Below are 16,578 nucleotides of genomic sequence, written 5' to 3' on the forward strand. Positions count from 1 at the left end.
CTTATATAGCTGCAGTAAGACTTCCCTGCTTTTATACTCCATCGCCTTTGCAATAAAAGCCAATATACCGTTGGCCTTCCTGATCATTTGCTGTACCTGCATACTATCCTTTTGTGTTTCATGCACAAGTACCCCCAGGTCCCTCTGTACTGCGGCACTTTGCAATCTTTCTCCATTTAAATAATAGTTTGCTCTTTGATTTTTTTCTGCCAAAGTGCATGACCTCACACTTTCCAACATTATACTTTATCTGCTAAATTTTTCCCCACTCACTTAGTCTGTCTATGTCCTTTTGCAGATTTTTTGTGTCCTCCTCACACATTGCTTTTCTCCCATCTTTGTATCGTCAGCAAACTTGGCTATGTTACACTCAGTCCCTTCTTCCAAGTCGTTAATATAGATTTTTTTGCCTCCCTGCTTCAGCTGCACCGGCTGGCCTCTCCGACGATGCTCAAACTCCCAAATCTGCTCCCCGACTGATGGGCCTCTTGTAGACCTCCTTGATCTCCCCGCTCCGCCTCTCTGACGATGCTCGAACTCCCGACTGGTGATTGGTAAGTAGTTTTTCTTTTTCTTTTCTTTATCAGTAAATAACCTTTCAGCATTGTTGTTGCCAAATTAAGTTTATCTAAGGGTTAAGTCATGGCAGGAGAGCTCGGACATGTTTTATGCTCCTCCTGTACCATGTGGTAAGTCAGGGACACTTCCGGTATCCCTGACGACTAAGTGTCCGGGAAGTGCATCCGCCTGCAGCTCCTGACAGACTGCATTGCGGCACTGGAGCTGCGGGTGGATTTACTCTGGAGCATCCACGATGCTGAGAATGACGGGAATAGCATGTTTAGTGAGTTGGTCTTACCGCAGGTAAAGGGTACACAGGCAGATAGGAAATGGGTGACCAACAGGAAGAGCAGTACAAGGAAGATAGTGTAGGGGCCCCCTGCGGTCATTCCCTTGCAAAACAGCTACACCGCTTTGGGTACTGTTGGGGGGGATGACTCATCAGGGGAGGGCAGCAGCAGCCATGTTCATGGCAACGTGGATGGCTCTGCTGCACAGGAGGGCAAGAAAAAGAGTGGGAGAGCTATAGTGATAGGGAATTCAATTGTAAGGGGAATAGATAGACATTTCAGTGGCTGCAACCGAGACTCCAGGATGGTATGTTGCCTCCCTGGTGCAAGGGTCAAGGATGTCTCGGAGTGGGTGCAGGGCATTCTGAAAAGGGAGGGTGAACAGCCAGTTGTCGTGGTGCACATAGGTACCAAAGATACAGGTAAAAAATGGGATGAGATCCTACAAGACAAATTTAGCGAGCTAGGAGCTAAATTAAAAAGCTGGACCTCAAAAGTAATAATAGAAACAGAAACATAGAAAATAGGTGCAGGAGTAGGCCATTCGGCCCTTCTAGCCTGCACCGACATTCAATGAGTTCATGGCTGAACATGTAACTTCAGTACCCCATTCCTGCTTTCTCGCCATACCCCTTGATTCCCCTAGTAGTAAGGACTTCATCTAACTCCTTTTTGAATATATTTAGTGAATTGGCCTCAACAACTTTCTGTGGTAGAGAATTCCACAGGTTCACCACTCTCTGGGTGAAGAAATTCCTCCTCATCTCGGTCCTAAATGGCTTCCCCCTTATCCTTAGACTGTGACTCCTGGTTCTGGACTTCTCCAACATTGGGAACATTCTTCCTGCATCTAACCTGTCTAACCCCGTCAGAATTTTAAACGTTTCTATGAGGTCCCCTCTCATTCTTCTGAACTCCAGTGAATACAAGCCCAGTTGATCCAGTCTTTCTTGATAGGTCAGTCCCGCCATCCCGGGAATCAGTCTGGTGAACCTTCGCTGCACTCCCTCAATAGCAAGAATGTCCTTCCTCAGGTTAGGAGACCAAAACTGTACACAATACTCCAGGTGTGGCCTCACCAAGGCCCTGTACAATTGTAGCAACACCTCCCTGCCCCTGTACTCAAATCCCCTCGCTATGAAGGCCAACATGCCATTTGCTTTCTTAACCGCCTGCTGTACCTGCATGCCAACCTTCAATGACTGATGTACCATGACACCCAGGTCTCTTTGCACCTCCCCTTTTCCTAATCTGTCACCATTTAGATAATAGTCTGTCTCTCTGTTTTTACCACCAAAGTGGATAACCTCACATTTATCCACATTATACTTCATCTGCCATGCATTTGCCCACTCACCTAACCTATCCAAGTCGCTCTGCAGCCTCATAAAATCCTCCTTGCAGCTCACACTGCCACCCAACTTAGTGTCATCCGCAAATTTGGAGATACTACATTTAATCCCCTCGTCTAAATCATTAATGTACAGTGTAAACAGCTGGGGCCCCAGCACAGAACCTTGCGGTACCCCACTAGTCACTGCCTGCCATTCTGAAAAGTCCCCATTTACTCCTACTCTTTGCTTCCTGTCTGCCAACCAGTTCTCAATCCATGTCAGCACACTACCCCCAATCCCATGTGCTTTAACTTTGCACATTAATCTCTTGTGTGGGACCTTGTCGAAAGTCCAAATATACCACATCAACTGGTTCTCCCTTGTCCACTCTACTGGAAACATCCTCAAAAAATTCCAGAAGATTTGTCAAGCATGATTTCCCTTTCACAAATCCATGCTGACTTGGACCTATCATATTACCTCTTTCCAAATGCACTGCTATGACATCCTTAATAATTGATTCCATCATTTTACCCACTACCGATGTCAGGCTGACCGGTCTATAATTCCCTGTTTTCTCTCTCCCTCCTTTTTTAAAAAGTGGGGTTACATTGGCTACCCTCCACTCCATAGGAACTGATCCAGAGTCAATGGAATGTTGGAAAATGACTGTCAATGCATCCACTATTTCCAAGGCCACCTCCTTAAGTACTCTGGGATGCAGTCCATCAGGCCCTGGGGATTTATCGGCCTTCAATCCCATCAATTTCCCCAACACAATTTCCCGACTAATAAGGATTTCCCTCAGTTCCTCCTCCTTACTAGACCCTCCGACCCCTTTTATATCCGGAAGGTTGTTTGTGTCCTCCTCAGTGAATACCGAACCAAAGTACTTGTTCAATTGGTCCGCCATTTATTTGTTCCCCGTTATGACTTCCCCTGATTCTGACTGCAGGGGACCTACGTTTGTCTTTACTAACCTTTTTCTCTTTACATATCTATAGAAACTTTTGCAATCCGTCTTAATGTTCCCTGCAAGCTTCTTCTCGTACTCCATTTTCCCTGTCCTAATCAAACCCTTTGTCCTCCTCTGCTGAGTTCTAAATTTCTCCCAGTCCCCGGGTTCGCTGCTATTTCTGGCCAATTTGTATGCCACTTCCTTGGCTTTAATGCTATCCCTGATTTCCCTTGATAGCCACGGTTGAGCCACCTTCCCTTTTTTATTTTTACGCCAGACAGGAATGTACAATTGTTGTAGTTCATCCATGCGGTCTCTAAATGTCTGCCATTGCCCATCCACAGTCAACCCCTTCAGTATCATTCGCCAATCTATCCTAGCCAATTCATGCCTCATACCTTCAAAGTTACCCTTCTTTAAGTTCTGGACCATGGTCTCTGAATTAACTGTTTCATTCTCCATCCTAATGCAGAATTCCACCATATTATGGTCACTCTTCCCCAAGGGGCCTCGCACAACGAGATTGCTAATTAATCCTCTCTCATTACACAACACCCAGTCTAAGATGGCCTCCCCCCCAGTTGGTTCCTCGACATATTGGTCTAAAAAACCATCCCTTATGCACTCCAGGAAATCCTCCTCTACCGTATTGCTTCCAGTTTGGTTAACCCAATCTATGTGCATATTAAAGTCACCCATTATGACTGCTGCACTTTTATTGCACCAGTGCCACGTGCTAATCAGAGTAGGAATCGCAGGATAGCTCAGATGAATACGTGGCTTGAGGAGTGGTGCAGAAGGGAGGGATTCAAATTCCTGGGACATTGGAACCGGTTCTGGGGGAGGTGGGACCAGTACAAACCGGATGGCCTGCACTTGGGCAGGACCGGAACCAATGTCCTTGGGGGAGTGTTTGGTAATGCTGCTGGGGAGGAGTTAAACTAATATGGCAGGGGAATGGGAACCTATGCAGGGAGACAGAGGGAAGTAGAATGGGGGCAGAAGCAAAAGATAGAAAGAAGAAAAGTAAAAGTGAAGGGCAAAAAAACCTAAGGCAAAAAGCAAAAAGGGCCAAATTACAGCAAAATTCTAAAGGGGCAAAGTGTGTTAGAAAGACAAGCCTGAAGGCTCTGTGCCTCAATGCGAGGAGTATTCGGAATAAGGTAGAATAATTAACTGCCAAGATCCTCTGCTGTCCCTAGTAAAAAACTGTTTACTGCATGGGAGCTGGGCCAGCATCCCCGTTGAAATGCAATGGCCAATCAAGCCGTTTCAGCGGCGAAAGGACGAGCTGTCCATTCAGGCAGACTGCCCGTTGTGGGGTAACCGCATAGTGCTACCAAAAAAGGGCAGGGAGACATTCATCTCAGATCTCCACAACACACACCCAAAGGATCAACGATACCATGCCAGACCAGGAAATTTAACCCATCATGCCCAACAGCCCAGCAAGGCCAGGCTCACCTAGCAGCCCTGCAGAGCCAACAACACGCTAGCCCAGCGAGGGCACAGCCAACACACCAGAACAGACATTTGTACCGAGGCAGTCCACCAGGGAAAGAAAGGCTCCCGACCACCTCACCTTGTAAATAGTTTTCACTTTGACTTTGGGGAGGGAGTGATGTTGTGTATCTGTAAAGCATGCACTCCCATGTTCCGCCACCAGGGAGCTCATCCCCTGAAGTCCCAAGGGATCCCAGCATCCCTTGGGAGCACTGTATATAAGCCGGCCCCTAAGGCCTGTTCCTCACTCTGGAGTGTCTTATTAAAGACTGAGGTCACTGTTACTTTAACCTCCCTATGTGCAGCCTCATCTGTGTTAGGAACACAGTAGTGGGGAAAATGTTGGAATCAATTATTAAAGATGAAATAGCAGCGCATTTGAATGCAGTGACAGGATCGGTCCAAGTCAGCATGGATTTATGAAGGGGAAATGATGCTTGACAAATCTTCTGGAATTTTTTGAGGATGTAACTAGTCGAGTGGGAGGTCTTACTGCAGTTGTACAGGGCCTTGGTGAGGAAGGACGTTCTTGCTATTGAGGGAGTGCCGTGAAGGCTCACCAGACTGATTCCCGGGATGGCTGGACTGACATACGAGGAGACACTGGATCAACTGGGCCTTTATGCATTGGAGTTTAGAAGGATGCGAGGGGATCTCATAGAAACATATAAGATTCTGACGGGACGGGACAGGTTAGATGCAGGTAGAATGTTCCGGATGTTGGGGAAGTCCAGAGTCCAGAACCAGGGGACACAGTCTTTGGATAAGGGGTAGGCCATTTAGGACTGAGATGAGGAGAAACTTCTTCACTCAGTGAGTTGTTAACCTTGGAATTCCCTGTCGCAGAGAGTTGTTGATGCCCGTTCATTGGATATATTCAAGAGGGAGTTAGATATAGTCCTTACGGCTAAGGGAATCAAGGGGTATGGAGAGAAAGCAGGAAAGGGGTACTGAGGGAATGATCAGCCATGGTCTTATTGAATGGTGGTGCAGGCTTGAAGGGCCAAATGGCCTGCTCCTGCACCTATTTTCTATGTTTCTATGTTTCTAGTGTAAGTAGTTGGGATCCCAGCACTGATCCCTGCGGCACCCCACTACTTACTGGTTGCCAACCAGAGAATGAACCATTTATCCTGACTCTCTGTTCTCTGTTAGTTAGCCAATCCTCTATCTGTGCTAATATATTACCCCCAACCCCGTGACCTTTTATCTTGTGCAGTCACCTTTTATGTGGCACCTTGTCAAATGCCTTCTGGATGTCCAAATACACCACATCCACTGGTTCCCCTTTATCCACCCCGTTCGTTACATCCTCAAAGAACTCCAGCAAATTTGTCAAACATGACTTCCCCTTCATAAATCCATGCTGACTCTGCCTGACTGAATTTTGCTTTTCCAAATATCCTGCTACTGCTTCTTTAATAATGGACTCCGACATTTTTCCAACCACAGATGTTAGGCTAACTGGTCTATAGTTTCCTGCTTTTTGTCTGCCTCCTTTTTTGAATAGGAGCGTTACATTTGCAGTTTTCCAATCTGCTGGGACCTGTTTCTGAAAGAGCAGTTCAGAGGCTGGGTATTCTGCAGTATTTACGTGGTTGGTCCAGTTAGGTTTCTGGTCAATGGTGACTCACCAGGATGTTGATGGTGGGAGATTCGGTGGTGGTAACCCTGTTGAATGTCAAAGGGAGGTGGATAGACTCTCTTGTTGTAGATGGCCATTGCCTGCCACTTGTGTGGTGCAAATGTTACTTGCCACTTTTCAGCCCAAGCTTGAATGTCGTACAGATCTTGCTGCATGCGGGCATGGACTGTTTCATTATCTGACGAGTTGCGAATGCTACTGAACACTATGTAATCATGTGCAGGAACTCCTGCAGCAATGTCCTGGGGCTAAGATGATTGGCCTCCAATAATCACAACCATTATAGTAGGAAGAATGAGGAAAGGCAATATCAACTAAATGGTACAATTTTAAAGGGGGTGTAGGAATACAACCACCTGGGTACATACATAAGTCTTTGACAGTGGCAGGACAAGTTGAGAAGGCTTTTAAAAAGGCAGCCTGCAGCCAGCGTGGAGTTTTCCCCCTGATTTCCATTGACTTAAATTTTTCTAGGGCTCCTTGATGCCACACTCATCAAATGCTGCCTTGATGTCAAGGGCAGTCACCTCACCTCTCGAATTCAGTTTGTTTGTCTGGGTTTAGACCAAGGCTGCAATGCATTCTGGAGACAAGTGGTCCTGGTGGGAACAAACTGACCATTGATTAGCAGGTTATTGGTGAGTAAGGATATAAGAACAAAAGAAATAGGAGCAGGAGCAGGCCATTCAGCCCCTAGAGCCTGCTCCGCCATTCAATGAGATCATTGTTGATCTTTAACCTCAACTCCACTTTCCTGCAATATCCCCATATCGTTTGATTCCCTTAATATCCAAAACTCTATCGATCTCTGTCTTGAATATACTCAAAGGTTGAACCTCCACAGCCCTCTGGGATAGGGAATTCCAAAGATTCACCACCCTCTGAGTGAAGAGGTTTCTCCTCATCTCAGTCCTAAATGGCCAACCCCTTATTTTGAGACTGTGACCCCTGGTTCTGGACTCCTCAGCCAAAGGAAACATCCTCCTTGCATCTACCCTGTCAAGCCCTGTAAGAATTTTGTATATTTCAATGAGATCACCTCTCATTCTTCTAAACTCGAGAGAATATAGGCCTAGTCTACTCAATCTCTCCTCATAGGACAACCACCCCATCCCAGGAATCAGTCTGATGAACCTTCGTTGCTCTCCCTCAATGACAAGTATATCCTTCCTTAGGTAAGGAGATCAGAACTGTACACAATACTCCAGGTGCAGCCTCAGCAGGGCCCTATATAATTGCAGTAACACGTCTTTACTCTTATACTCAAATCCTCTTGTAATAAAGGCCAACATATAATTCGCTTTCTTAATTGCTTGCTGTACCTGCATGTTAACGATCAGTGATTCATGTACAAGAACACCTAGGTCCCTATGAACACCAACATTTTCCAATCTCTCACCATTTAAAACATACTTTGCTTTTCTACTTTTCCTACAAAAGTGGATAACTTCACATTTCTCCACATTGTATTCCATTTGCCATGTACTTGCCCACTCACTTTGCTTGAAGTCTCTTTGCATCCTCCTCACAACTTACATTCCCACTGTTATATATTCAATAAAGGTACAAACTGAGTACTGTTTAACTGAACAAGGTACAACCTTGGCTCTGCTTTATTACAGCCCAAAGTGCCTGACTCACAAAATGGCTGGCCTTTTATACCAGAGCAGCACCATGTGCGTGCTGCTCAGTGGCCTTTAACAATGACACCATCTGGTGGCTACAAACAGCTTGTACATACATGACACCCACCTAGCTTTGTATCAGCAGCAAACTTGGATATATTACATTTGGTCCCCTCATCCAAATCATTGATATAGATTGTGAATAGATGAGGCCCAAGCACCGATCGTTGCAGCACCCCACTAGTTACAGCCTAGCAACCCTAAAATGACCTGTTTATTCCTACTCTCAGTTTTCTGTCCATTAACCAATCCTCAAACCATGCTAGTATATTACCCCCAATCCCATGAGCCCTAATTTTGTTCAATAACCTCTTGTGTGACCCCTTATCGAATGCCTTCTGAAAATCCAAATACACCGCATCCACTTATGCCCCCCCTTATCTATTCTGCTAGTTACAACCACCATCCAATCTGCGGGAACCGTTCTAGGATCTATGGAATTTTGGAAGATGACAAGTGTTGCATAATAGTGCTGTCGATGAGGAGTATTGCCCACTCCTGCTCCTATTTCTTATCTTCATAAAGACTATAGGCATTTGTGCATTAATAAGTCAGATATTAAATCTGTTACCCATGGTGACTGGGAATAAGAGAGCCTTAGGGGTAGAAATGGCCTGGTTTGTGCCCCTTGTTAGTGCCTCCAGGGGGGGCGGTAACAGGGCGCTGAGGGGTTACCCACCGGGCGCGGCAAATACACCGACGCCTGCGAACTTCCCTGGCAGTTTTGCACTGGCGCTAACACTTACCGTCTTACTCTGTAGTGCTCAGTCAATCATGATGTCATCCGGTGCACAGCACCCCGTTGCCGCCCTGGATGCAATATTTGCTCCTGTCACCTGCTGCATCAGCACCCGTCAACAACGGTAGCCGCAAGAGGCATTGTGACCTCAACTGGCCGCTTGGGCTGCGCTATTTAAAGGCAGTGGTGGTCAGGTAGGGAAAAATGTATTAATCTCCCCAGTCTGGTGTCCTTTGTTTTTTTTGGACCCCGCGATCCGTCAACCCTCCACTCTCTTAGAGTGCTTGGGGCTGTTATGCATGTAGCACAGGTCCCGTGGCCCCATAGAGATATGATGAAGATTGAATGCAACCAACATTGGCCCTGCCCTTTAAGTGAGGAAGGAGCCTCCAAAGACGGCAGCGCTGCATGGAACATTGTTCAGTGCTCTGCCGCTACCACCTCACTCACACACTTTAGCGCTCGAAGGGATGTGCTAACGCTTGATTTAGCACTCAATTTCCCTCTTGGAAGTGCTACAGTGGAAGTTCCCATCAGCTGCAAATCTTTTTCGCCTGACAATACTTTTGCGCTCCTGTAAAAGGTATCGTCCAAATGGGGCGCTACGCAATTTATAGCCCTTGATCTCAACTTGGTGCTGCAAAGTTACATTCCCACCATGACATGTTGGAATATCTTTTCCTGCTGAGCTTTACATGAAGTTTGTTTCAAAATGGGGAGGGATGGATAGGTAGAAAGCTGCAGCCTTGAGTAGCAGCTTAAAACAAGAAACAGAAGCTGCTGGAAACACAGCAGGTCACTCTGCATCAGTGGGATGTGGAGAACAGAAAAGTTACCACTTCAGGTACAGCCAAGACATTGGGCCGGATTTTTGGTGCACTGCCACCTCTGTTTTCGCCCCAGAGGGGCGGTAATGGCAGCAGAAAGCATTTCCAGGTGGACGGCCAACTACCAACGTCTGGCCAAGACATTTGGTGCCGGGTTTGTGGGGACGTGAAGCATTACCACCCTGGAGAGGCGAGCCGGTGTGCAACATCCCTGGTTACGACACCATTGCGATATTTGTTTCACGCCCGATCCGTTGCACCCCGTAGCGCCTTGTGGGACCGCCTGTGATAGCTGGCGGTTTGAACTGTACCGGCTGCAGTGCGGCAAGGAATGCCTACCTGAGGTAAGTGTGATTGTTTTTAAGTTTTTGATTTTTGTGTTTCATGGTGACGCGGCGTCAGTAATGTATTGGGAATGTTTTTGGTGGTTTTTTTTTTCAGACTTTTTTTTCCCACGGAAGCCTCTTTTAGGGCTGGCTGTTTAGCTCGGGATTTTAAGTTGCTCAGCTGGCGTAGCGCCCTAAGAGAGGTGTGGAACGTTTCCCTTAGCGCTCCGCTCCACACTCAGGGCCCAGCTGATGAATTTTGCGGTTGGAGACGCAAACCATTTCCCAGCCCAAAATTTACTGCTCTGCCTGGATTAACGGCACATTAACCTTTCTGTTCTCTCTTTCGATGCTGACTGACCTTTTGTCTGTTTCCAGCAATTTCTGTTCTGGGTTCAGATGTCCAGCACCTGCAGCGCTTGACTTTTTATTCATTAGCAACTTTTCTAACTAACCCCTGGACATGAGGAGGAGTCAGGAACCAAGCCCTAACATTTTGATGGACAGGAGACAAGAGTACAAAGACCCACAAATTGTCAGTCAGGTTTTCAAAAGAGAAAACTAGAGGCGACATGAGGAAAAATGATTTTACGCAGCAAGTTGTTACGATCTGGAATGCATTGCATGAAGGATGGTGGAAGCAGATTCAATAGAAACTTTCAAAAGGTAATTGGATAAATACCTGAAGGGAAAAAATTTACAGGGTTACTGGGACAGAGCTGGTGAGTGGGATTAATTGGATAGCACTTTCAAAGAGCCTGAACAGGTGCGATGGACCGAATCATCTCCTTCTGTGCTGTATCATTTTATGGTTCCATTCTACGAGCACAAAAATTATACATATATTTCAATGATTTTCAGCTGTAACGTCCTTCCCCTTGTTAGATCAAGCAAGTGACTAGCTTTAATATACCACAGGCTACTGGTGTAACTACGTAACAATGGCTACTTTATTTTTAAATCATTCTTGAGGCGGAATGACAGGACTGCAACTATGGCCCTGATCAGAGTCTGATGGATAAATTGGGACTTTCTTAATTTTCATTGAGTCACTTACCACAAAAATGATGCACTCTAAAACTGGGTTACAAACTTTGTGGCATTTGTTAGCTGACTTATAAGGAAGCTATTGTGAAATCTGATTGGCTACTCGTGGCTCATTGCCACTAATGAAATTAAACCCTCGGGGAATAGAGCATGATTATCAGGGAGTCCAGAACCTAATGACTAGTTCAAAATTAAAGCTTTTGTGTTTTCATTAGTTGTTCATAAATTATGATGCAAAAAAGATAATTTTTCCTGCGTTTTTTGAGCAGTAGAAAATATGGACCAGTGTTTTGGGGCTTTGTTTTTTAGGCTGAAGCCATTGCAAGAGAATAGTTTTCCATGGATAAGCTTTTGGGTTGGCAACTAAAAAATTCCACAGGACGAATATTGTGCTAAAAATTACATAACTTAAGAAAAATATTCTATGTTAATTTTTTGCAAAATTTCAATTCTTCTTGGATGCTTCATAGGTACTGCTAATCGCGTGAAAGCTGGAATCTGGAGCATTGTAACAAGCATTCAGTATATATGAGTTGTGGGTGAAATAATGTGGTAATTTTTTTAATATTTCCCTTCGAGAATCCTTTTTAAGTGATTATCATTCTGAGTGTGAATTTCTGTAGTCATCAAAGTGACAAGAGCACTTGCCATTACGGGCATCAATTTCTCCATTGGCTTCTCCGTGACCTTTGATAGGGCAGTGAAAATCTTCTTTCATTCAATTCTTGAAAGACACAAATTCCTTTATAGTTTCTGTACATCTAACCAACAGCTACCTCTTTTACACTTTGTTTCCATGCTTGTTGCACTATTATCTCCTTTTGCCTTGCACCATCGTCCCTTTTGTCCTGTAAACACTCCCGACCTCCATCCTATCACAGACCTTTCCCTTTTGTTCTTTCTCTGCCCGCAGCACCAGCCTCCCCCACCGCAGCCCCGCTCCCCCACCCCCACCCACCCCCCGCCCCCCGCCCCCACCCCCCCTCTCCGCCCTTTCCCCTTTTCCCTGGCTCTGTATGTATTTAAAAGTTGTTCATCTCTAGCATCTTCCAGTTATGATCAAAGGTCATGGACCTGAAACATTAACTCTGTTTCTCTCTCCACAGATGCTGCCTGGCCTGCTGAGTATTTCCAGCATTTTCTGTTCTTTTTTCATATTTCCAACATCTAGTATTTTGCTTTAGTTTTCTCTTTTACCTTTTGAGGCTTTCACCTTGACTCATGTTCGTGAAATGACATTCTTAGTTTTACTATCTTCTCTGACCACAGGTTAAACTCCCATATCTCCACTATTGCTAAAGCTGCTTCTCAGAATATTTGGTTCCTTCTTCATGGTAAACATTTATTTTCCTTTCAACTTTCAGTTCTCCATAAAGCCCAAATGTACCCAAAACTTCAATACTGCTCCCATGTTCGCTGCCAGGGGGCAGGCTATCTTAGATCTGGTCCTATGTAATCAGACAGGATCAATAATAAACACTCTCCTAGTAAAGGATCCCCTTGGAATGAGTGATCATAGCATGGTTGAATTTCAAATTCAGATGGAGCGTGAGAAAGTTGGATCTCAAACCAGCGTACTAAGCTTAAATAAAGGAGACTACAAAGGTATGAGGGCAGAGTTGGCTAAAGTGGACAGGGTAAATAGATTAAACTGTAGGACGGTTGATGAACAGTAGCGTACATTTAAGGAGATATTTCACAACTCTCAAGAAAAATATATTCCAGTGAGGAGGAAAGGGTATAAAAGATAAGATAGCCATCCGTGGCTAACCAAAGAAATGAAGGACAGTATCCAATTAAAAACAAGAGCATGCAAAGTGACCAAAAGTAGTGAGAGGGCAGAAGATTGGGACGCTTTTAAAAACCAGCAAAGAATGACTAAAAAATGATTAAGAAAGGGAAGATAGACTATGAAAGTAAACTAGCAAGAAATACAAAAACGGATAGCAAGAGTTTCTATAGTTATATAAAAAGGAAAAGAGTGGCTAAAGTAAATGTTGGTCCCTCAGAGGACGGGGAATTAGTAATGGGGAACATGGAGATGGCAGAAACTCTGAACAAATATTTTGTATCAGTCTTTACGGTAGAGGACACTAAAAATATCCCCAACAGTGGATAGTCAAGGTACTATTTATTTAAGCTGACTTGCATTCGAGGGTCTTCAGAGAAGTAACAACAGGGATAGTGGATGCATTGGTTGTAATTTACCAACATTCCGTGGATCCTGGGTAGGTCCCAGCAGATTGGAAAACTGCTAAATTAATGCCCTTTTCCAACTGTCTATCGACTCTGGATCAGTTCCTATGGACTGGAGGGTAGTTAATGAAACACCACTTTTTAAGAAAGTAGAGAGAGAGAAAACGAGTAATTATAGACCGGTTAGCCTGACATCAGTAGTGGGGAAAATGCTGGAATCAATTATTAAAGATGAAATAGCAGCGCATTTGAAAAGCAGTGACAAGATCGGTCCAAGTCAGCATGGATTTATGAAAGGGAAACCATGCTTGACAAATCTTCTAGAATTTTTTGAGGATGTAACTGGTAGAGTGGACAAGGGAGAACCAGTGGATGCGGTGTATTTGGACTTTCAAAAGGCTTTTGACAAGGTCCCGCACAAGAGAGTGGTGTGCAAAATCAAAGCCCATGGTATTGGGGGTAATGTACTGACATGGATAGAGAACTGGTTGGCAGATAGGAAGCAGAGAGTCGGGATAAACGGGTCCTTTTCAGAATGGCAGGCAGTGACTAGTGGAGTGCCGCAGGGCTCAGTGCTGGTATCCCAGCTCTTTAGCATATACATTAATGATTTAGATAAAGGAATTGAGTATAATGTCTCCCAGTTTGCAGATGACAATAAGGTGGTGATGTGAGCTGTGAGGAGGACGTTAAGAGGCTGCAGGGTGATTTGGACAGGTTAGGTGAGTGGGAAAACGCATGGCAGATGCAGTATAATGTGGATAAATGTGAGGTTATCCACTTTGGTGGCAAAAACACGAAGGCAGAATATTATCTGAATGGTGGCAGATTAGCAAAAGGGGAGGTGCAACGAGACCTGGGTATCATGGTACATCAGTCATTGAAAGTTGGCATGCAGGTACAGCAAGCGGTGAAGAAGGCAAATAGTATGTTGGCCTTCATAATGAGGGGATTTTAATATAGGAGCAGGGAGGTCTTGTTGCAGTTGTAGAGGGCCTTGATGAGGCCTCACCTGGAATATTGTGTTCAGTTTTGGTCTCCTAATCTGAGGAAGTATGTTCTTGTTATTGAGGGAGTGCAGCGAAGGTTCACCAGACTGATTCCCGAGATGGCAGGACTGACATATGAGGATAGACTGGATCGACTGGGCCTGTATTCACTGGAGCTTAGAAGGATGAGAGGGGATCTCATAGAAAAATATAAAATTCTGACGGGACTGGACAGGTTAAATGCAGGAAGAATGTTGGGGAAGTCCAGATCCAGGGGACACAGTCTAAGGATAAGGGGTAAGCCCTTTCCTGCTTTCTCTACATACCCCTTGATCTTTTTAGCCGTAAGGGCCATATCTAACTCCCTCTTGAATATATCCAATGAACTGGCATCAACAACTCTCTGCAGCAGGGAATTCCACAGGTTAACAACTCTCTGAGTGAAGAAGTTTCTCCTCATCTCAATCCTAAATGGCCTACCCCTTATCCTAAGATTGTGTCCACTGGTTCTGGACTTCCCCAACATCGGGAACATTCTACCCGCATCGAACCTGTCCCGTCCCGTCAGAATCTTAAATGTTTCTATGAGATCCCCTCTCATCCTTCTAAACTCCAATGTATAAAGGCCCAGTTGATCCAGTCTCTCCTCATATGACAGTCCTACCATCCCGGGAATCAGTCTGGTGAACCTTCGCTGCACTCCCTCAATAGCAAGAACATCCTTCCTCAGATTAGGAGACCAAAACTGAACACAATATTCCAGGTGAGGCCTCACCAAGGCCCTGTACAACTGCAGTAAGACCTCCCTGCTCCTATACTCAAATCCCCTAGCTATGAAGGCCAACATACCATTTGCCTTCTTCACCGACTGCTGACCTGTATGCCAACTTTCAATGACTGATGAACCATGACACCCAAATCTCATTGCAGCTCCCCTTTTCCTAATCTGCCGCCAATCAGATAATATTCTGTCTTTGCATTTTTGCCCCCAAAGTGGATAACCTCACATTTATCCACATTATACTGCATCTGCCATGCATTTGCCCACTCACCTAACCTGTCCAAGTCACCCTACAGCCTCTTAGAGTCCCCCGCACAGCTCACACCGCCACCCAGTTTAGCGTCATCTGCAAACTTGGAGATATTGCACTCAATTCCTTCATCTAAATCATTGATGTATATTGTAAAGAGCTGGGGTCCCAGCACTGAGCCCTGCGGCACTCCACTAGTCACTGCCTGCCATTCTGAAGAGGACCCGTTTATCCCGACTCTCTGCTTCTTGTCTGCCAGCCAGTTCTCTATCCACATCAGTATATTACCCCCAATACCATGTGCTTTGATTTTGCACACCAATCTCTTGTGTGGGACCTTGTCAAAAGCCTTTTGAAATTCCAAATACACCACATCCACTGGTTCTCCCTTGTCCACTCTACTAGTTACATCCTCAAAAAATTCAAGAACATTTGTCAAGCATGATTTCCCCTTCATAAATCCATGCTGACTTGGTCCGATCCTGTCACGGCTTTCCAAATGTGCTGCTATTTCATCCTTAATAATTGATTCCAAAATTTTCCCCACTACTGATGTCAGGCTAACTGATCTATAATTAACCACTTTCTCTCTCCCTTCCTTTTTAAAACGTGGTGTTACATTAGCTACCTTCCAGTCCATAGGAACTGATCCAGAGTCGATAGACTGTTAGAAAAGGATCACCAATGCATCCACTATTTCGAGAGCCACATCCTTAAGTACTCTGGGATGCAGACTATCAGGCCCCGGGGATTTATCGGCCTTCAATCCCATCAATTTCTCTAACACAATTTCCCGCCTTATAAGGATGTCCTTCAGTTCCTCCTTCTCACTAGACCCTCACTTCCCTAGTACTTCTGGAAGGTTATTTGTGTCTTCCTTCATGAAGACAGAACCAAAGTATTTATTCAATTGGTCTGCCATTTCTTTGTTTCCCATTATAAATTCACCTGAATCCGACTGCAAGGGACCTATGTTTGTCTTCACTAATCTTTTTCTCTTCACATATCTATCGAAGCTTTTGAAGTCCGTTTTTATGTTCCCAGCAAGCTACTTCTCGTACTCTATTTTCCCCCTTTAATTAAACCCTTAGTCCTCCTCTGTTGAATTCTAAATTTCTCACAGTCCTCAAGTTTGTTACTTTTTCTAGACAATTTATATGCCTCTTCTTTGGATTTAACACTATCCTTAATTTCCCTTGTTAGCCATGGTTGAGCCACCTTCCCAGTTTTATTTTTACTCCAGACAGGGATGTACAATTGCTGAAGTTCATCCATTTGATCTTTAAATGTTTGCCATTGCCTATCCACCGTCAACCCTTTAAGTATCATTTGCCAGTATATTCTAGCCAATTCACGCCTCAAACCATCAAAGTTACCTTTCCTTAAGTTCAGGACCCTAGTTTCTGAATTAACTGTGTCACTCTCCATCTTAATAAAGAATTCTACC

General features: G+C 44.9%; 1 protein-coding gene across 1 annotated transcript in view; it reads left to right on the forward strand.

The window, feature by feature from the left end:
* The window catches only part of mnx1 (motor neuron and pancreas homeobox 1), a 94,121-nt gene that overhangs the window by 29,578 nt on the left and 47,965 nt on the right, over positions 1-16,578 (forward strand). Inside the window, exon 2 of the mRNA XM_070881633.1 lies at positions 424-554. The gene's annotated coding sequence lies outside the window, so the exon portion shown is untranslated. The remainder of the gene's footprint in view (positions 1-423; positions 555-16,578) is intronic.

This window comes from Pristiophorus japonicus, chromosome 5 (assembly GCF_044704955.1).
Source record: "Pristiophorus japonicus isolate sPriJap1 chromosome 5, sPriJap1.hap1, whole genome shotgun sequence".
Classification (NCBI taxonomy): Eukaryota; Metazoa; Chordata; class Chondrichthyes; family Pristiophoridae; genus Pristiophorus; species Pristiophorus japonicus.